Below are 20,746 nucleotides of genomic sequence, written 5' to 3'. Positions count from 1 at the left end.
ACATGGGATCTTGTGATAATCCAGGACAACGTGAACAAAATCTCAGTATTTGTCCATCAATAAGCTGCTGTATCATTACACAAAGATTGGTTCCAACCTGATATTTGAGATCTGCTACAATTATCATCGAGAATGCAAAAAATGGTCCCCGTGGTTCCCACTTGGAGCCTACTGAATACCATTTATTGTTAATCTGCTGTCAGACAGAACACAGCAGCCCAGGAATGGGCAGGATCATCAGTATTCCTGTGCTGTGGGCTGGTTTTGCTGTTCTGTGTTTGATGTTGGCCTGCTCATGTCATGGCCATTGTAGTCCCTTACTTAGATAAATTCCCTTTGTTTGAGCTGCTTTTTGAGGCATTACAGTGATCACCGTTTAGCCCCAGGCTGACTTTACTCAACTGTTACTCTTAGGTTCAGCTGGGGCAAATACTCAGGAGTGGTTTTGCATAGATACTAGGGACTGCCAGCCTTCCCACCACTATCCCTTAGGAATCCCCGTGTTCCCTTAGGGAATGCAATGCTTGGTTTCTGCTTTTCAGCCTCGGTTCACCTTGTGCTCAGGGCATGGTCTGCTAGTGGGTTACTCCTTATTCTCTGTTATTTTCTTTAATTTGGAGACAAAGGAGGTAGGACAGGAGTAATCCAGAATCTGCTGGACTGTGAGCATTACTTCTTTTATTCCAGCATCCCATCTGATCCAGGCTGGCTCAGTAGAGGGGAATGAAGTGTGAAGTTAACTCTAGGAGTAAATCTGGGTCTCCTACCAGCAGCCAAAGCTCTCTGTGACAAAACACCTGGACTCAGTGCTGAAAAAAGGGATGTGGGATCCTTGATCTCCCTCAGTCAAATACATGGCTGCTTCCAGATGCTGGCACACCTGAGGCAGGAGCTCAGTCTCCATGGATACTTCTGCCCAGTGGATGTGAATCCCAAGAGGTTGAAGTGCACCAGCAGTGAAATAGATGAGAACAGCATGCCTTGAAGAATAGGGGATCTCTGCCTGTGGAAAAACACGGAAGTAGGAAAGCTAACATCCAGATGAGGGTTAAGTTTGGAAATTCTGAAAGTTTGGGGAAAGCTGATTATTGCAGATCACACTGGGGAGTACTGGTGGAGAGGTAAGGAGAGATATGTCATAGGGTAGAAGAAGTGGATTCCATGGAATTCAGGATGTGACCACTGTGACCTCAACAGCTGGAAGTTTCCCCCAGGAGCCCCTCAAAACAACCACTGAAGGGAGATGGGGACAGCCAGGAGGATGCCAGGGAGAGGAAGGTGGGAGCAGAAGAAGTGGATCATCCAAGCACATGAGGAGGAAAAAGCACAGAAGAAAAGGAAGAGGTCCCAGGGAGGTGCTCTAGAGGCAGGTGGAGGAAAAGGGAATGGTAGGAAGTGAGGTAGGCATGGAGGGAATAAAGGCAGGAGCTGGGAAGGTGGGGGATGACCAGGAAGGATGAACACAGATGCATCTCACTGAATTTTGGAACTAGCTGAAGGTTTAGTGAAGATATACAAAGGATGGAGAATGAAGAATTTACAAGATGGGGAAGTACCAGGAGAGTTGGGAAGAAAACAGATAAGAAGTGATTAAGCTTAAAGAAAGGGAGCTCTTTTGATCAAGACAATTTACATGGGCATAATTAACATTTAGCAGGGAGAGAGAAAAGGCATTTTGAGATCTGGACCGTGATTTGAGTTTTATTTTCACAACAAAATATAAATATGAGTCAAAAGAATGTATTACAAAATGTTCTATGTGTATCCACTTGGATCTGGCAATTACAGCAGAAGAGTGCAGGAGAGGTTTCAAGAGGGCTCTGTAGTGGTTCTGCAAGTAGAAGTGGCTGCATACGTGTAGTGATATGAGAGAGAGCAAAAATAAGGGCTCAGGGATGATGGGAAGTGCCAGGGGAGCACAGGTTTCTTCCTTCTTTTTGCTGTCCCACCAGGAAGAGCCTGGCAAGGATAATTCTGAGCAGTTACTCTGTTGCCACAACCTGCGTAAGGGTTGCAGGTATGGAAGTTTCAGGTAGAAAATGGCCGAAGTGTGAGAAGAACCCACCTTCCTATTATTCCAGCAGATACCTGGAGACCTGGATACCTGGAGATGGCCTAAGTCTTTCTTGGTTCCGCCAAACACCAATGGGGCTTGCAGCTGTGCTTTTCTCTGGGAGGCATTTCATCCAGCTCTGGAATATTCCAGTACAAAAATTAGAAATGTGGGAGACAGCAATGGAGATGGAAAAGGGATAAGGGGGATTATCTGCAGAAGACTTTAAACTGGAATGTTAATGATTTCAGTCTTTTCTGTACAATTCTCAAAGCCCCCTCTGGTCCGTCTGAAGTATTTTATCATATTTCCTGTAAGACCAGAATCAACATAAAGATGAATTTGGGGAATACTTAAAGGTATTTTTAATCCACCTTTGTTCTTTTCAATATGCTTTAAACATGTTTCCATTAGCTTTCCCAATACTGCATGGTGTTCCTACTTCTGAGAGCTGCTTGACCCTTGCTCAAAGTCTATCACATAATGACACATTAATGTAGAAATGACTCCAGGAGGCGAAGGTGAAGGCATTGAGTGCTTCCAATCTTCCTTGTTCAGCTGGATAAGAAATGTAAGGGAAAATATGTTAAATACACATTGTGCATTTTCCCTGCTGCCCAGCGTTCATCCAATTAAGAATTTGCCAATAGTGTATAAGTACAAGCTATGCAGAGCATTTTAAGAAGCAAAACCTGCCAGCTTTAGGAAAGAGGCAGGGAAGCTGGAAATTCAACACTCTGGGATTTGCCATGGGCACTGTGGAAAAGCAGGGATCCTTCCTGCATCCTTCCTGCTCCTGCTGACTCCAGGCAATCCACTCCAGCCCCGTGTCCAAGAAGCTCCTTGGCACTGGAAAGGTAATTATTGGCTCCCTGCTCACCTTTGTGCAATACTCAGCATCAGGAAAAACAGCAGCTCTGCCATCGGGTTGGACTGATGGCAAAGTCTCCATAGGAATTTAATCCCTAAGTGTCTTAGGAGAAGCTCAGAACTGCACAACTGTGAACTCCTGGTCATATTTTAAGACTCTTATTCTAAATATTCCCATTCACTCAAAGGGAGAATAAAAGGGAAACCATGGAATTATAGGATTGTTAAAGTTGAAAAAGACCTGTAGGATCTTCAGCTCCAACCATCAACCAACGTGTTCACCACTAACCCATGTCCTCAAGTGCCACACCCACACATTCCTTTGACACTTCCAGGGATAGGGAGTTCATCCCTGCCCAGGGCAGCCTGTTCCTGAGATCCAAAGGCTTCCACCTTTGATCCGAAGGAGCTCCAAAAGAGCAGCCTCAGAGCTGTGCCAGTTGGTGCTTTTTTGCAAGGCTGATGAAAGTGCATTGAAATTCACTTTTATCCAGAACTGAGGAAAAGAGGATTTGGAGCACAGTGGGGAATTCTTCTCTCCTGCAGGTTCTCCTGTGAGGCTGTGGCTGATCCATCCCTGGAAGTGCTCAAGGCCTGATTGGATGGGGCTTGGTGCAACCTGGGATAGTGGATGATGTCCCTGTCCATGGCAGGGGGTGGCACTGGATGAGCTTTAAGGTCCTTTCCAACCCAAACCATCCTGGGATTCCATGATTCCCTGGCAGCTGTGTCTGATGGGCTGTGTGCAGGTGCTGTGTGGGATTTGAGTTCAACAACAGAGCGCTTCTTTGCCATTGTCTTTAACTTGGAAACTCTCACTGATAATTTAAGATTTCTCTGTGTCCAGAGGGAGAAAGAGACTTGGTGAGAAGGAAGAATTGGACAATGCACCCAGGGTGGGATTGCTGGGGTGTCTGTGCAGGGCCAGGGGTTGGACTGAATGATCTCTGTGGGTCCCTTCCAGCTCAGAATATTCTGTGATTCTATGAACCAGAGAAGGTGTAGAGAAAGTCTAAAAGAGCTCAGTTCAAGTAAGAGAAAGGATCTTCCTGCTAAGTGATATCCACAGCCCTCAACTAGAGGCACCAAGGAATCAGGAGGGCAAATACTCCTCTGAATCCAGGGAAAGTCTTCATTTTCTGGTGAAAGACAACAGAATGAACTCAATTTTCTGTCTCTGTCTTCCACAGTGATTCAAACCCTCCTATTCAGAGCAACAGTGCTCAGCATTCCTCGGAGACCAGTTGTCTGAGGACACCAGGGAAGCAGGGGGGAGGGATTTGTGGTTGTTGGGTTGTTTCTGACAACAATAACTGCGGGATCATGATGTTATTTGGGGTGAACACACTCGGTGTGAGGAGTGGGTGGTCTGGGAACTGACACAGAGCCAGGGATTGGTGCTCTTGGTTCATCTCTGATACTCTGGGTGCAGATAGCAATGATTCATGGACAATTCACAATTCTTTTTTTTTTTTTTTTCTTCAAAAAGATGACTTAGGAAGGAAAAAAATTCTCTTCTCTTAGCAGTAGGGTTTAGGACCTGGGGAACTGTACAGATTTCCTTCTCTAATCTGTGGGAATTAGCCCTGACTGACAGGGAGCCAGCATGCAGTTGACTTACAGTCCTCAGCTAACTTGCAGCTCTCTAGAATTCCGGGAATAAAGCACTTCTTGTCCAAGGTGGAATTCCTATGAGGATCCAACCAGAAGGGTCAATGCCGGAACGGAGGCTGCCATTGTGTCCTGGGGGACAATCCATGCAGGTTGGAGAGCAAAAAGTACTTTTTTGGGGGTAAATTTTCAGTGTGTGGTAACTCCTGATGGGGGCTGTGGGGTGTGAAAAGAATAATAATATAAACTATAATAATATAATATAAACTGTAGGAGTTCTGCTAAAAGGAAATTCAGTGGATTGTTGTACTGTGGAGGACTGCATGTGTTATGCTGTGGTGCTTTAAAGCAGCACCTCCAAAGAGAGCCTTTTACCTTTCCAAAAATTTAATTGTGAGCAATAAACCATTAAAGAATTGCCATTTGAAGACTAAAATTCCAGGTAGTGAAAAGCAGATAATCAAATGAATGCCTTGCATGTGCTGTTGGAAAGTGAGCAGAGTGTGGGAGAAGGTACCAGAGGGAGAAACAAAAATATTGAAAAGCCCTGGTGCAGTGTTTGCTTTATTGCTGGAGCAGTTAGGGAAATCTCCCAGACAGGATTACAGCTTTCCCAAAATTATTGGATGAGGAGATATCAAATCTCTCATAAGAATATTTGGATTTAAAATACCCCTTTGCTCCAAAGAGCATTTCATTTTGTGTGGTGCCTTTCTCTGCCCTTTTATTGCTGAAGGATGAGCAAATAATTGAAGTGGGGTTTGTGTATTTCCCCTGCTGCCTCTGCCAGCTCACCTGGGGAGAAAGAGGTGGGATACAACTCCAAATGAGCTGGGTTCAAGCAGGGCAGGAATAAAATGTTCTTTATCCATAGCTCAGCCAGTGACGTCCTCGTTGCTGTAGTAGGGAGCAAAGCCAGGTCATGGCTGTGGAGCTTTTGAATTCCTGCCTTGCTGAGCAGTTCTCCACGGAAAATAACTCTTTTTAAGGCTGATATTTCCACCTGCTTGTGGACAGTACCTGCAGGACAGAGGCACTTGAACTCTGTCTCTAGGACCAGGCCATGGCTTTTGGATGTGGCAGTGGGGTGGCACTGCCCTGGTACCCAGGACAGCTCTCACAGTCTCTGCATCCAGAGGGAGAAAGGACAGGGAAAATTACAATTCCTGTGTTCTGTGTGACTGTGACTTCACTAGTTTTGTGTGCTTGAAGTGCTTGTTTAGGGTTCCAGCCTTGGGTAGGTTTAAAATGGTGGAAAGGGGTTAGGAACTGCTGAACTTTGACAGCACCAAGTAAAATGTACCCATTTACCAGGCACTTTTAAAGTCATATTTTTTATATATGAGTGTGTATATATACAAAAAAAATGTGTCTTTTTATATCTGTATTTATAGGTGTGTGTGCATTTGCTTTATGTGCTACATTCCTCTGCCCCTTTCCAAACAGTAAGTGAATTTTTACAACCTTGCTGCATCTTTTGGGGTCCCTGGATCCTCACCCAGTGCCTCTCACAGGGACATGCTGGCCCTACAAGAACCAGGCAGCCTCAGTATTCCCACCATGCTTCCCTGGGCACCCTGCTCAGCTCCAGAGCCTCTGGCCTGTGCCTCTGGCCCTGCACTGTAAACATGACACATGCCACACAGGCATGGTGACCTGGGCAGGAGGAGCACCAGGTGACATCCTCTCCCTCGGGGCTGCTGAGAGCTCTGTGCCTACCCACCCAAGTGGGGCTTTACAGATGGATTTTTATCCTCTCTCTTTCAAGGGTTAAGCAGAGCTCGTGTTTTCTGTGTCCAGCATGGCAGCAGAAGGGGGATTCTGTCGCAGGACTTTCCCTGCATTTTTTATGGACCAGCCTTGCAAGGAGTTATCTCTTAATCTGGCTTTGCAGCCTGGTATAACCTGCTTTGCTGGCAGGGATTCAGCAGCCAGGTGAGGAGTGGCTCTCCCAAAACTGTTGCTGTCCTGATGCTTGAAGTGTTTTTCTGCTGAACAGAAGTGCTATGGGCTCATTTCCTTCTGGTCTTGAATCCAGGGAGCTTGGATTCCTTTCCCAGGTGGAGGATGAGGAAATCATGCTCAATCCTGGAAATCTCCATCCCTGCTTGTGCTGAGTGAATGCTTGTAGAAAGCTGGAGTCGTAATTCCGTGGAGGGCTTGGGATGTGGGAGTGAGGCCACAGGAGGTGAAGCATGAGGAAGCCTATTTGTACATCTTAGCCTCTGGATTTCACCTGGCTTAAGGTGTGAAATGTGGTTCTCAGCCTTAGCAGCACCAAGTTCTGCACGTGCACAGAGTCAGAGCTGGGAAACAAGGAGGCAAAACTGCAGCAGCACCTGTGGTCTGCCAGCAGCACAGAGCTCCCCTATGAGACAGGAGCATTTCCAGTCTGGGGTCTGATTTGGCCATTGAAAATTCCATGTATTTCCCTGGAATCTTGGTTCAGCTCAGGGCTGCTAGGCTGGCCGTGCTCTGCAACATGGCACTGAGGGCTTTTCCTCCTGCCCCAAAGCCTCCCAGCTGGGATAGACTCTTGCCATCCCTGGGAGCACCTTGTCCAAATCCCAGTCTGTGCAAAGCCCACCCAGTGCTTGGAGTCCTTGCCCTGCTGGTTTTGTGCAGGTATTTTCAGGACCTGCCCCAAAAGTTCTCCTGGCACATCCAGCATCATTTCCAAGGCAGGAAAGGGCAGGATTGGACCCAAAATGTTGTGTTTGCAGTGAGAATTCCAGGTTACACCATCATTAGCTGCCCTGTGCTTTAGATGAGAAGTTACTGTGTGGCTTCCATCCACTTAAACCTCCTGGTTCTTTAAATAGGTGTCCTTGGCCAGCTTTTCTCACTCCGTTAATCCTAGCACAGATGAACTGGCATGAATAGAAATGTTTATGGCAGCTGCATATGGAATATATCTGATTGTTACACATAGGCAGAGCTCTGGGCTTGTCATTTGCTGCTCTATAAAGAGTCTTGGATAATCTTTCTGAAAGGAGCTCTGTAAATGCAGATATAATTAGCTTTTTTTTTGCCTTTTTTTTTTTTTTGGAAATAGATATCTCTTAATAAAGCACTGGAGCACAGAATAGCCATTTCCTGTGATTTTCATTCACATAATATTTATAGTGCTGCAGAACAAATGAGCCGTTGGAAAGGCAGAGAAATGAATGCCGTGGATGAACTTGCCTTGAGAGGAGTTTGTGATCAAATTATGACTCTAACAAACTACTGTAAGCCAATTACTGCTCCTCCCGGATTTGTCAGCATGCAGGCTCAGTGGGATTTGGTGTAATCCCTCCCTGTGAACAGATGGGCAGATTGTAGGGCTCTGCCCAGACTTCCAGAGGGCTGGGATTGTCTTTTGTTACCCTCTTTGCCTCCCAACGACAAAAATACTCAAAAAAGGATGCACAGCATCAGTGAGGACGTTTCTGACATATCCCTGTACAAATTGTCTTTAAATGTTTACCATCTTCTCCCCCCTAGAAGGTCTTTTTTGCCTGCCCAGGGGCAGATTGTGATGTAGTTAAGAGGTGGTCTTTTTTTTACTGTGAGCTCTTGTTTGCAGGGAATTACAGAACACCCCAGCCTTCTCCTCCAAGGTCAAACCAACTGAAATGACAGGAAATAAACCAGGAATAATTATTAGTCCTCCCTGAAATCAGTTTCATCATAGTCACTGAGTTGCCATCTGCATCTTTGCCCTTCTAGAGCTGCAAACTTTCTGCTTTACAGGAAGAAAATAAAAATGTTGCATCATCAGGTGGGAGATGAAAAAATTCTGTATTTTGTCTGCTGCAGTTCCAAGAGCTTCCCCGTGTTCCTTGTGTTGCTCCTTACACAAACCAGACACCTATATAGCAGAAAGCTGCCAGTACTGTCCTTTGCCTCAACTAAATTACAGAAAATGTTGAATTCTTTAAGATTTTTTACTTTATTGCACAGCTGTAGTCTTGCTTTTAACTGGAAATACATACTGGTAACTTCTAGACTCGATTCACTATTTGTTTCCTAAGCAGTAGCATCAACTTCTCAAATCTATTTAGCAACTACTCAGTAAGGAAAGAAATTGTGTAAAATGTAATGAAATAAAATCATCGGTCCCACTAAGGCTGAAGAGAGCCAGTTTTGGGTTCAGACTGGGTTCTCCAGTGCTTTGTACAGGAAAAAAACATAAGGATGGAGACTCCAGAGCCCCTGCTGCACCTCTTACCTGTCCTTGAGAGGAAATGCTATACCTTATTATCCTTATGATTGCTTCAGCTTATGAATCATGGAACATCCTGAGCTGGGAGAGACCCACAGGGATCATCCAGTCCAGCTCCTGGCTTTGCCTAGGACAAGCCATCAGTCCCACCCTGTGCATCCCTGGAGTTCTGGCAGCCTTGGGGCTGTTCCCATTCCCTGGGGAGCCTGTTCAGTGCCCCAGCACTTTTCTCCTAAAGGAAAAGTTCTCCTGTTGTGTCTCCTCCTGCCACATCCGAGGCCTGTCATTCAAGCAGTTTTTGAGTTCATCCATTTTTCACTTGTTCACCCTTCAGACCACACTGTCCTCAGTTGGATACAAAAATATCGTGGGAGACAGTGCTGAAAGTCTGGGAAAGTCAAGGGAAATTATAACTGCTGTGTCCTCATCCACGTTCCATCCCTTTATTATTTCTGTCACTGTATCCTAGACAGGTTGGTCAGGCATGATTTAGCTTTGGTAAATCCAGACTGACTGATCCCAGTCACCTTCTTCTCCTCTGCATGCCCAGAGACGTGTTTTGGGAGGACAAGCTCCATAATTGCCAAAGATATCAATGTCATCTGAGGTGTTTAAAAGAGTTAGAAGATGAGAAAGAACTTTATGCAAGTTTTAAAAGGCTGGACTGAAGGACCTGATGTATTGAGATGTAAGAGAATCAAAGCTCTGTAGCAGGTCAGCTCTGTCTGTCTGGGACAGCTGGGTTGCATTCCTAGGACAGGTTGGAATTGGCAAGTGGGGATCATCACGTTGATGAAGAGCACACAAAGCTCTAACAGAACCTTGGATCCTGCGTTTTACAAAACCAGAATATATTTCCCAGGCATCCTCTCCCCGAGTGCAGAAAAATGTACCTGAGTCTGGCAGAAGTGGAATTTAGTCTTCCTCATGCTGCACTCTGTGCAAATGCATCCCAAGGAGAGTCCAGCTCATCCAGGAAAATCCTCAGTGAGAGGCTAGCCCTGGCTGTGTTTGGGTCAGACTTGTTGGGGAGAGGCAGGATGCTCATGGAGGAGAGGGAACCTTCCTGCCAATCATCGTTATTCCTGTCAGATCCTCTCGCTTCCAGAATAACTCCCTTCTGCCAAGCACTCCCAAATCAGAGCCCACAAGGTGAATTACTTCCTTTTGATGATGTTCTGAGGGAATGTGAAGCTACCAACAATAACATTCTTCAAGCATATCAAATATTTAATGCACATGTCTGGGAGCAAGAAGCCTTTTCTCTCCTTCAGAGGCAGCTTCTCCTGGGTTGTCCTTTCTGCCTGTAGGAATTCTTCATTCCTGGGCGACAAATCCTGCCTTGAAGATCTTGTGCTCGTGATTTCATGGGAGTTGGCTTTCGTGTTTTGGGAACACGTGAGGAGTAAACACTGTAACAGAAATACAGGTCTGGGTGAGGGACAGGTGGATCTCACATGACAGGTAAATCTTATTAATAAATGGTAGAAAAAACTAAATATAGCACACAGCTACACCAGGAAAGAGGAGTTACCCTGGGTATTACTATGGATATTAGATTTTTAATTTTTAGTTTCATTGTTTTTGGTGTTCAGGTATAAATAATTCCAGGTCTCATAAGATAATGCTCATCCTGATTTTTTTAATTTTATGAGGTTTTTGGAAAGAAATTAAGGTTTTAAGTCATACTGGTAATTGGGGCTTGTGGGTGAGAAGCAGTAGCATTAGATAGGTTTGCAACAACCTCGTGTACTTATTTTTTGAAGGACTGAGGAAAAATTTTAGTCCTAGTAGAGGTTTGCAAGAACTGGAGGGCTCTGGTGTTACAGTGGTTAGACGACCTTATAAACTTTTTGTTATGAGTTCCTCTTTACTCTCGCCGTGTACCCTCACAGAAAAGAGAGCCTTATTTTGAAAAAAAACTAACGTTTTTATTGTAATAGGGACACCAATGCCAACAGTACAATAGGAAATACAAACTGACAGAGGGGAAATTTAGGTTAGCTATTGGGAAGAAGTTTTTCCCTGGGAGGGGGGGCAGGCCCTGGTACACATTCCTCTTGTTTGTAAGGAGAATGCTTCATTGGAACATTCTTCCATTGGAAAAGCTCCATCAGTCAAAGCAAAGAAACCAATGGGAGGTGCACTTTTAACACAGAGCAGGCTTAAAGTCCTTGATATTGGCAAAAAGGTGTTTTTGCAATGATTTATTGCCCTTACATTAAAACAAACAAACAAACAAACAAACTCTTCCCATTGCCAGAGGGCAGGGATGGATGGGATACTGGGGAGGAATTGTTGCCTGGGAGGGTGGGCAGGCCCTGGCATAGGGTGCCCAGAGCAGCTGGGGCTGCCCCTGGATCCCTAGAAGTGTCTAAAGCCAGACTGGACAGGGCTTGGAGCAGCCTGGGACAGTGGAAGGTGTGGAAGGGGGTGGAACTGGCTGGGCTTTAAGGTCCCTTCCAGCCCGAACCACGATTCTCTGATTTAAATAAGCTCCATTAGATGCCTGCGTGGTCTCCCGTGAGTTGCACGGCGAGTCCGTGAAGTTCCAAGGAACTGCAGACGTGACTTTCTGGGAATGCTGTTTCAATTCCTCGAAGGTCAGTAAAAGCCTGAGCTCTTTTCCAAACCCTGCTTTAGGCACCTGTATCCCGGGGGATGAAAGAGCCTCATCCAGCAGCATCGCTGCGCCCAGCCTGGCTCCGGCGGCATTCCTGCTGTCCTGGCAAATGATCTCCCGAAGGCAGCGGGAGCTGCCGCCTTCCCCGGCAGCGGGAGCCCGCACCGAGCTGCGGGGAGGCAGACAGACAGACAGACGGACGGGCCCGGAGCGGGCAGCGGGGAGCGGTTCGGGGGGTCGGTACCCAGCGCTGCCAGCAGCGCTCCGAGCCGGGGGGAGCCGAGAGGGGAAGAGAAAGGGGGAGAGGGGGAGAGAGAGCCAGGGGGGGCTGGGAAGCCGGGCTGGGAGCGGGGGAGTGCCCGGCGCCGGCAAGGGGCAGGCGCATCCCTGCCCATCGCAGCAGCGGGAGCAGCCGGGATGCGGAGCCGCCGGTGGGGAATGGCCGGCCGCCTCCTGCTCTGACATGCCGAGGTATTTTTTTCGGGTTGTTCGATGCCAGGTGCGTCGCGCTGGGCTCGCTGCTGCTCTGTTGCAGCGCTGGGGTGATTCGGGAAGCAGAGCGGAGGGTGCAGGTGTGTTCTTGCTCCCGGGGGAACTTGCTGCATCACCCAGAGCAGCAAACTTTGAGCTGCCAACTCAGGCTGGGGGGTCTTGGGTTTGATTTCCCTTGGAATTCAGGTAAAAGTACTAGCCCAGGACTAGTACTATTTTATTCACCTCTACAGAAGAATCATGAGTCCCTCATTGCGTTAGATTTGGAGTGGGGGGAGTCAGTAAAAAGCACCGGGCTTTAATTTGATGCCCTTTGTCAACCTGAGGTCTGTGTCTTTCCATCAGCGTGGTTTCCCTGCAGTGAGACAGGAAAGACCTGAACACTCGCTTTTCTGTTGTTTGCCCTGGAAATTGGTGTTAGTGGCACAGTGGAGGTCCCACAGCTCCGCTCCTCTTCCTCAGGAGAATTCTTTTGCAGCACTCCCATGCCCAGCAGCATTCTGCCTGGGTTTTGCAGTTTTTAGAGTTGAGGATTAGGAAATTTAAGGGCTTGTACCTGCCTAATTTCTTGATAAGTCCCTACACTCAGTAGTAAGCGCTCTGTTAGTACTTTCTGTCAGCTTCTCTCCCCTTTTTCTCTCTTAGTTAACCGTTGTTTTAAAAAAACCCACTTCTTATGGTCATACCTTGAATTCATTCATATTTCAATCTTCTATCTTCTATCTTCATTCTATTTAAATCTTCTTACTCTATACTTTTGTTTTGTTGGTTTGTTGGGTGGTTTTTTTTTGTTTGTTTTTTGTTGTTGTTGGTTGCTTGGTTGTGTTTTTGAGTTTTGGGGATTTTTTCACTTGTTTCTTGTCTGTTAATTTGGTATTACTTTAGTAATTACTGTTCATGGAATCCTGCATTTTCCTTGTCTGGTGTTGATTGCCATGCTGCCACTACTTAAGATATTTTTTTATAAAGGGGTATTTTAGTGATTACTGCAGCCCATTTAATCTGGAGAACTGTAAACAAGTGCAAACAAGTAAACAAGCAAACTTGATGTAGCTTTTGAAGGCAAAGGGGAGGTGAGTGGTTTTTTTATTTCTCCACAGGAAGGGAGGTGGTGTTTAAGGTGCTGTGTTGTCACAGGAGCATAACATTCCCTGTGGCAGTGTAACCCCAAGTCCACGTTTCCTTCCTTCCCATAAAGCCAGCTGATTGGTGGAGCTGGCAAGCTGATATTACAGGAGATATGGTAAATAATTAATAATATTAATGGCCTGGACTTTCACTCGGTGGAGTTTTGCTTTGGACAGTTGGAGACTTTGCTTGTGAATTCTCAGTTCCTCTTATCAGAATTTCAGGGTGGCTTTGGGGTTTTCTTTGCCAGGGGAGGCAGCAGAACGGTGAGCCAGGGGTTATTTGATGCATTTTATCTGTCCATGGTAGCACTCAGGTTTCAGGAACATGATCCCTGTGGCTTGGCAGGTGCACCCCTAAGAAATAAAAGTGGAATTTAAGGAGAGGACAGCTCTGCTCAAGGATGAAGCCTCCACTCCCAGCTACTGTCTGGAGCTGCTGAGGCAAGAAATTCCTCCCAGGTGCTGTGTTTCACACCTTACCCTTGGAGAGGCAATGTGCAGTCTGTGGAGAAGTTTGGGGCTCGATATCTTCTTTATGGTGTTCTACTCGTGCTAAATCACTGCTTGGAATAATTGTATTGTCACCTTGTGTCATATTTGCTCAGGTGTAATGGCTCTGCCACAAAGGCAGTCGCCTGGAAAATTGTGCTGCAAAATTTTTTAATGTTCCTTGGAAAGGTGGGGAACGTTTAGAGCCTTTTATTTTTGTTCTGGTTTAAAAGTGGGGGTTCAGAATTTTTTTCTTTTTCTCTCATTTTTGTTTTTATGAACATCCTGGTTTCCTGGTGTCTGGGATTGTCTGGCAATGTCTTCTTTTAGGAATAGGAGCTGGGTCTTTATACTGAAGAAAATTTTCCTCACAACTACTTTCAAATAAAATGAAATTAACGAAATTTAAGCTCTTTAGATGAAAAATAAACCTAAGAGGCCGTGCTGTATTCTGGTCATAGCTTGCTGTAAAGCTAAATTGTTGTAAGGGTTAAAGGTATAATACGTAAATTAATTCCTTTTGTGCTGCAGGCTGTGGTTTGAGAAGTCCAGTTTTAACTTGCTTTTTAAATTGTGGATTAGTATTTTTTGTGTGCTTATGAAAGGTTCTTATTCACAATCATCAGTTTTATTATTAGAAAAAGGAAAGAAAAAAAGTACATTTTCACAAAGAGTGGACTTGTGAAGGGCATTGGTGTAGTTTAATAGCACTAGTGAACTTCTGGGGCTGAGAGGTGGCAACGCTGATGTTTGGAGCCAGTTTTAGCACCACTGCTTCAAGTTCATCATTTTAAATGTGCATTAGGAGCCTCAGATTGGGAAGGACCATCTGCATCTGTGGGGCTGGTACCGCTGCCTTAATGCCACATCTCTCCTGGTGTCATCACTGAGCCCTTCCAAAAACAGGATGGGGTTGGGCTGTTGGTTTTTAGAATCCCAGCATGGTTTGGGTTGGACGGGACCTTAAAGCCCATCTCATTCCCACCCCTGCCATGGGCAGGGACACCTTCCACTGTCCCAGGCTGCTCCAAGCCCCAATGTCCAACCTGGCCTTGGGCACTGCCAGGGATCCAGGGGCAGCCACAGCTGCTCTGGGCACCCTGTGCCAGGGCCTGCCCACCCTCCTTCCCAGTATCCCATCCATCCCTGCCCTCTGGCACTGGGAAGCTGTTCCCCTTGTCACTCCATGGAAAAAAAAAAAATGGAAGTTTTATCGTCCTGCTGGAATTAACTCACACTCCCTGCTCCTCCTCGGTGGTTTCCACCGGGCTCTTCACAGCCCTCCAGGAAATGTCTTCACTCCCTGAGTACCTGACCCTGAGCTGTGCCTCTCTGAATTTATTCTGCTTCTGTTCCTTTAGTCCTTCGGAACCTCCAGTTACTTCTGGGTGCTATCAATGGCCCCTCCTCCACATCCAGTGTCCCCGCTGTGTCACATAGGATCCACCTGTTCCTGCCATCAGTGACTCAGTTACTGCTGAAATGTTTAATGAGATCAGTTCCAAGCCTGAATTTTAAGACCCTCTAATGATCACTTAAGTTTTCAGGACTTCTGCTGTTGTCTCCCCATGAACCAGATGCTCACCTACCCCTAAATGCCTCTGCTGGTGGCAGCTTTACTCCTGTTTTCCCATGTGACACTGCTGAATACTCAGCTAAACCCCAGATTAATGGGATCTACAGCATTTGGGCAATGTTATCTGGTGAAGTAATCTCTTAGTTAGTCTTTCACGAGCTACCTTGTGCTGAATAATAAGAAACTTGGTCATATTTCCCAGTGCTTTCATGTCTTGGGAAAGAAATTTAAAGAGAAGAGCACTTGGGTCTCTGTGCCACCAAAGGAAGTGATGTAGGCTTGGAGAGAATTCTTCTCTTAAGCATGAATAATTTATTCCTTGCTCTTTAATTGTCTGCAGTATCCCAGTTAAAGGAAATGTTGGAGTGGTGTTCAATTTTGTGTGCCGTTTGTTTCCAAACTCTGGCTTTGACTTTAATGGCACCTACAGCTTTTATTCCCTTTATGATGATTTCTTCTTTTGTACCCTTGTGTTTCTTATATTTTATTTCTTTTCTTTTTTCATTTTCATTTCTTCACTACTCACCCCCTCCCTCTCCTCCCCTGGTAAATATTAACACCCTTACTGAAAACGAGGTCAAAAATTTCCTTTGTACTTAGACTCACTGGATTTTATGACCTTGGAGGTCTTTTCCAACCTTAATGATTTGGTGATTAGCTTTCCCAAAATACCCATTTTGCTTCAGAGAAACCAACACTGTTCTTTTCCTGACCCCTTCCTTCACAGAGCACACAAAAATCTTCATAAAGTTCTCAAAAGCAGGAAAATACTGCATTCTTGAAGATCTTCCTGAGATTCTGTTACACTAATTCTCCCTAGATTTTCTTTTAACTTCTTCCTTGTGTCTGGTTTTAGGCTTTTTGAAACTCCATTGGTTTCAATGAAAAGCCTTCTAATGTTGGAGGCAGCTCCCTCTTAGCTGTGCACCCATACAGAGTCCTTCATCTTGAAGTCTTTCCCTCTCTCTTTTTTCTTTGGAATATTTGGCACCTGGCATTTAAAGATTTCTGTGCCTCCTTCATTTTCAGATACCTGTGAGTCTCATTTCAGCTGATTTTTCTAGTTACTTCCCTTAATTTCTTCTTCTTTTTTTATTTTTCAAATAAATGATGATAACCCTTAATTACAACCCCTTTTTCTTTTGTTTTTCCATCTTGTTTAATCAGCTGATTATCATTCAAATCCAGTTTATTTTCTGTCAGCAAATCCTCTCCAAACTGAGAATGAATTAACCTTATTTCTCCCAGATACAAAGGTTTCCTGCTGGATCAATCCTCTATGAGAGCACACAAATTAAGCTGCTATTTGTAATTTTTCTTGTTTGTATCTGGAAAATTAAATTCCCCAACAGTGGCCCAATTTCTAAAGAGTTCTTAATTCCCTTAAGGACACCAGAGCCGCCCATGTGTTGTTTCCATTTAAGGCATTACTGGCCCCCAATGCAATTTGTCTGGATCAGCCCTTCCCAGAGTGATTTTGATCACAGCCAATATTGAAATTTAACATATGGCTCTTTTCTGGCTCCCTGTCTCTGTCTCCAAGAGAAAATCCTTTGGAGACTCTTCTCTGCTCGTGTCAGGAGAAGCAGTAAGATCAAGTTTGTTGATTGCCCCAATGGTTTTGCCTTTCTGGCAGCTCTTTGAGAGACCCAAAATGGAAAAATTCTGCCCCAGATTAGGCCAGACATGGGAACAGCATTGATGTCTCCACCCTGCCATCAACTGTGGCTCCCACAAAACTGAATAATCAGAGTTTATTTCATCTGGGGGGCACAAGGGACATGGGATTTGTTTGCTCTGTCCTGATGAAGCACAAGCATTCCACAGAACACATCCCTTCAAATGCTGCACTGGTCCCTCTGTAGAGAAGATATTTTAGATTTTATTTCCTCCACTGTAAGGTGGTCCCAAGTTCATGCACACATAGATCCAAACTGTTGGTTTGATAGAGGGAGAGAGAGCTGCAAGGTTCCAGTGCAAAAATCTTGGCTGAAATCCAGGCTTTTAAGAAGAAAACTTTTGCATCACAATATCCAGAAATAATTGTGAACTCTATTAAAGCACAAAATGTCTAATGAAATTTTATAATGTTTTTTATTATCACATCCACCTTTTGTAAAGTGAAATTCTGCAGTGACTTCTACTCTTGGAACTGTTCAATCTCTGGGATATCACCAGAGCTTTGGCTTTGAAATTCTGTCGTGGCTTTTCTTACTGGAACTGTTCTGTCTCTGGGATATCACCAGAGCTTTGGCTTTGAAGCCATGGCAACTGAATCTACTTCCTCTGTGACACTCGAGATGCTGCAACACCTGTTGCATTTCCAAAAATTACCATTTCTTGGGAGTGCTCTTTTCCCTCCCAGCACGCAAGCACATACTAGGTTCTGAGTTAAACAAATGTTATAATTTTTTAGCATTTCCACTATCTTAGCTCAAAATGAGGCCTGAATAAAGCAGGATTGTGACAATCCATGAGCAATTGAAGCTGTAATTTTGAGTGATTCACTGGGACAAAAATGGTTTGGTACAGACTGAGTGTGCCGAGGCCAAGACGCTTCTGGGATGTGGAGAATTTAGGTTCCTCCAGTGACAGCTCCTGATCCTACCATGGTCTGCAGGTCCTGTGCATTCCCTGAATCCCACCTGTGAGATTTGTGTCCTCTGGTAGAAGTGCTTGGCAGGGAAAAGGTTTAGGGAGGGGAGTTGACTGGTTTTAGTCCCCTCCTGGTGTCAATGTAAAGTTTTGAGCTATGGAAGTGAGTGCTGGACCTGCTGTACTGCTGGTCCCAGGAAAATGGGCTCTGAATCAATGTCAAAAACAGGAGAAATCCCTGCATTCCCACTGTGGGCACAGCCAGCAGCAGAGCTCTCCCAGCCCAGTGAGCAGCCAAATCAAACAGCTGCTGTCTGACACAAAGGTTGGGAGCTTGGATCTTGGTCCATAAATTTACATCCCTGGTTCATATATAACCCACACTTCTTTTTAATTTGGCAAGATACTCTCACACTGTATCCTTCCTTTAAAACCTTTGTAATGAGTTTTCCCCACACTTGGTGCTTTGGGGGCTCTGTTTCAGAAGTTCCCTGAGTATTTGCTTTACAAATGCTGTGTACTGCAAATAATACTGTATTATAATACTCTGTGTTCAGCAGCACTTGTGTGGCTCAACTTCTGTTTCTCCTTGCTTTGGTGCAGCCTGGGCAGGGATGAAATCAGTGTGAACCAGGTAAGGTCATCACAGCATTCTTTGGAAAACAGTTAAAGAACTGGTCAGGGCTGTTGTTGCTGAGTGGACTGTGTTGGAAACCTTATTTAAGGTATTTAGGAATTATCATCAAAATCCACATTCATCATACAACCTTCACTTAAAACAATAAAAACACCCCAACCAACCAACCAACCAACCAACCAATCAACCAACCAACCAACCAAATAAATTCCCAGCACCAAAACCAACACAACACAGAACAAATATGAACAATTTACATAAAATCCACCCTTGACCCCTCATCACAATTACAACAAACATTCCCCACGATCATTCTACTCTGTGACATCTAACACTATTCAGAAGTTGAAACTGCAATCCCAAAAAGAGTAGGATTACAGCATACCTGACTTATCTCTGAAGTTATGAATGTTGTAGGAAACAAGCTACACAAAATTCTCTGTTTCTCTACTTCTGGCCTGAGCATGCAGTGAAGCTGGTGGTGGTAGTGGGGCTGACTCTTCCCAGGGTGGGCCTGGAGAAAAGCTACTGGACACCAACAATGTTAATTCATCCTTGCCAGGGCATTGGAGTGTGGATGTAGAAGATTTGTCTTCTCCAGAGCTGCTGCTTGCCCAAATGATGGCTATTGTGAGGCCCTGGCAGGGAAAATGCTCTGTGTGATGTACTTCCCAGGAAACTGACACTCGAGGGGGTGAGGGAGGCTGGAGGGGTGCCATGGAATTCTGTGGGGTTTGCATCAAGGATGGACGGGGCTCCGAGTTGGTTAGAGCATGGTGCTAATATCACTGGGCTTGTGGGTTCAGTCTCTGTGTGGGCCATTTATTTAAGAGTTGGACTCAATGATCCTTGTGGATCACTTCCAGCTGAGAATACTCTGAGGTGTCCTTGCCTATGGAAGAGGGTTTGGGACTGGATGATCTTTAATGTCCCTCCCAACCCAAACCACTCCATGATTCTTTGATAGACAGCCCTCTCTTGGGCAGATCTAGAGGAGTTTGAGGTGGCTGGACACCTAGTGCTGTGCCTGGTGGAAGTAGGATATGGATGGCCCTGTCTGCTGCTGCTGCACCATTAAAACCTGGTTTAATTTGTGCTGCCGTGACCCTTCAGACCCATGTAGCATCCAGTTTGTTTTCCAGAGAGCTAAGATGGGCCTCAGTGTTGCTTTTGCAGTCTTTGTGCTCCATGAACTGCTTGAAATGCAGCCAAAAGTCTCGAGCAGACTGTGCTTGTCCCAGGTGTGCCAGGAAACGAGCAGCGAGGACGTGCTTCTCCCTTAACCTTGACTCCTGTCCTCTGCTCCCGGGTGGATGTGATTTACTTGCATGTTGAACACACCACAGGCAATGCTCTCCTTTAATGCAGGGAGCAGGATAAGAAGTTATGGCCCTGTAACTTCCAGTTTAATAGCTTGGAATTGCCCCGATTTCCCAGCCTCTGCTGGAGAGTAGAGCCCACATCGCCGCAATTTATGAGCCGTGGGAGAGCACAGTAATTGCTGCAGTTGTCTCAGCTGACACCAGACAAAGCTGAGGGCTGCTACCACTGCTTTCAGAGCTTTCCAGGGGTTGATCCAAGGCCTAGCACAATCTCAGCCTTAGCTCAGCGTCAGGCAACTGAGAAGGCAGCACAAACCATCGTGTGGGTGGAACCTGTTGCTTCTCTTTAGGGAGAATGTCCTTCTTTTTCCCTACTCACAAGGACTTAGCTCAGTGCCAGAGAATTCCGTGAGGGATAGCTTGAAGATGTCTCTGTGAACAGAGATGGGTGAACCTTCCTAGTTCCTGTTCTTACTGTTCTTCCTCCTCTCTTAAAATTAGGAAAAAAACCTCATGTTCATTTCCCTGTGGCCTTTTCTTTCAAAGCTTTTGGAGATAGTCCCTCTAAATTGTGGGTATTAGCAGTGTCTGCTGTTCCTCCTTGTGCTGAGGGACACGTGGAGCTGCTTGTTCTTCCCACCAAGGCCTCTCCCTGCCTTTCCAAGAGCCATTCTCCCTGGTAGGGATTCTCGCCCTCTTTGGAGTGGGATTGCTCCTCATCCCAGTGTGTTGGCAGCTCTGCCTGCATCCTCTTCAGCCCAGTGCTCTCTTTCAGACCCTGCTCTGGGTCTTAACAGCTTTGCTGAGGGAAACTGGCTTTTTCTCTCTGAGTTAGATATGGCAGCTCCTTGATATCCATGTGGGAACACTGGGAGTTTTGAGCCCTGGCTTAGCCCTAGTGCCTGTAGCAGACCCAAAGGGAACTTCATTGAATCCCAGACTGGTTTGGGTTGGACAAGGTTTTTGCCCATCCAGTGCCACCCCTGCCATGGGCAGGGACACCTTCCACTGTCCCAGGCTGCTCCAAGCCCCAGTGTCCAACCTAGCCTTGGGCACTTCCAGGGATCCAGGGGCAGCCACAGCTTCTCTGGGCACCCTGTGCCAGGGCCTGCCCACCCTCCCAGGGAACAATTCCTTCCCA

General features: G+C 45.8%; 1 protein-coding gene and 1 long non-coding RNA gene across 26 annotated transcripts in view; both read left to right on the top strand.

Moving 5' to 3' along the window:
- Window positions 1–20,746, top strand: part of PCDH15 (protocadherin related 15) — a 626,487-nt gene that overhangs the window by 296,032 nt on the left and 309,709 nt on the right. The window contains exon 1 of one of the 25 annotated variants that reach the window (XM_068197032.1): window positions 11,686–11,835. The exons of 23 other annotated variants lie outside the window; for them this stretch is intronic. The gene's annotated coding sequence lies outside the window, so the exon portion shown is untranslated. Of the gene's footprint in view, window positions 1–11,685; window positions 11,836–20,746 lie in introns of those variants that run through there. One more of the 25 variants, XM_068197039.1, reaches the window with a different exon arrangement.
- LOC137477809 (uncharacterized) lies at window positions 590–3,111 on the top strand. The gene is made up of 2 exons (XR_011001190.1): window positions 590–939; window positions 2,468–3,111. It is a non-coding gene; the product is annotated as an uncharacterized lncRNA (long non-coding RNA).

This window comes from Anomalospiza imberbis, chromosome 8 (genome assembly GCF_031753505.1).
Source record: "Anomalospiza imberbis isolate Cuckoo-Finch-1a 21T00152 chromosome 8, ASM3175350v1, whole genome shotgun sequence".
NCBI lineage: Eukaryota > Metazoa > Chordata > Aves > Passeriformes > Viduidae > Anomalospiza > Anomalospiza imberbis.
This window is presented reverse-complemented; position numbering and strand designations above follow the sequence as displayed.